This window comes from Hyla sarda, unplaced genomic scaffold (genome assembly GCF_029499605.1).
Source record: "Hyla sarda isolate aHylSar1 unplaced genomic scaffold, aHylSar1.hap1 scaffold_495, whole genome shotgun sequence".
NCBI classification, from domain to species: Eukaryota; Metazoa; Chordata; class Amphibia; order Anura; family Hylidae; genus Hyla; species Hyla sarda.
In genome coordinates, this window is record NW_026610506.1 from 21548 (window position 1) to 22500 (window position 953).

At 43.8% G+C, this 953-nt stretch overlaps 1 pseudogene; it reads left to right on the top strand.

Moving 5' to 3' along the window:
- Positions 1-840: 840 nt before the first annotated feature.
- Positions 841-943, top strand: LOC130337342 (U2 spliceosomal RNA; annotated as a pseudogene).
- Positions 944-953: the final 10 nt, after the last annotated feature.

Sequence of the window (953 nt, forward strand, 5' to 3'; positions counted from 1 at the left end):
TATATATATATATATATATATATACATATAGAGAGAGAGAAAGAGATAGATAGATAGATAGATAGATACACATACATACATACATACATACATACAACATACATACATACATACATATGTGTGTATTGTTGGAGTTGCAAACATGGGTGCACTTGACAAACTCAGTGCGGCTATTCCCCATTGAAAGATTGTTGCATCCAGGACCCTTAGCACTGTGATATGCTACTCAATACCACTGGCATGGCCAGGTGTAAACAACATCTGACCTTTGTTGTGTATGTAACCATGGAGATTGTGATGTCACCTAGGCCCACCAAAGAACAGCCTTGTCAGAAGCAGCACTGCCATGATCAGAAGCAGCAGCACCATAAGTTTTCAAATAAGCTGGATTTAACCAAGACAAGTGAGTCCAATAGGATGCAGGTATGTCCTCTATCCTTACAGCTTCCCGTGGCTGTTGGTTTTATACCGTTTGGGGACAGCCAAGGAGGCGTCAGCAGGCAACACAGGTAAGTGTGTGCTTGTGTGTGTGTGTGTGTGTGTGTGTTTCCTATGCAGATCCTAAACCCAGTATCAAATGCAAGTAGGAGGAGTGAGAAGGGTTCCTGCCAAAGCCAGGTTATGGATTGCATTTAAAAATGGTCCATCAGAGTGAAATGGACTCCCATCTTCCTGCTTAGCAATAATGATATGGGTTTAGGGTCTGCTGTGTGTACTGGTGGGTGACTGCCACCCAGCCAGAGTGTGTATGGGAGGCTGCCAGCCAGCCTCCCTTCCTACAAGTAGTGATGGTGCATGTGAAGGGGACAGCGTTGGTTCCTCCCCTTTCACAGTTATCACTTCTCATTCTTCCTTTTGGCTCGTATCAAATGTGGTGTCTGTTTATATCAGTTTAATATCTGATATGTCCCCTATCTGGTAGCATATATTAAATGCACCACCAGGGTTCAGTG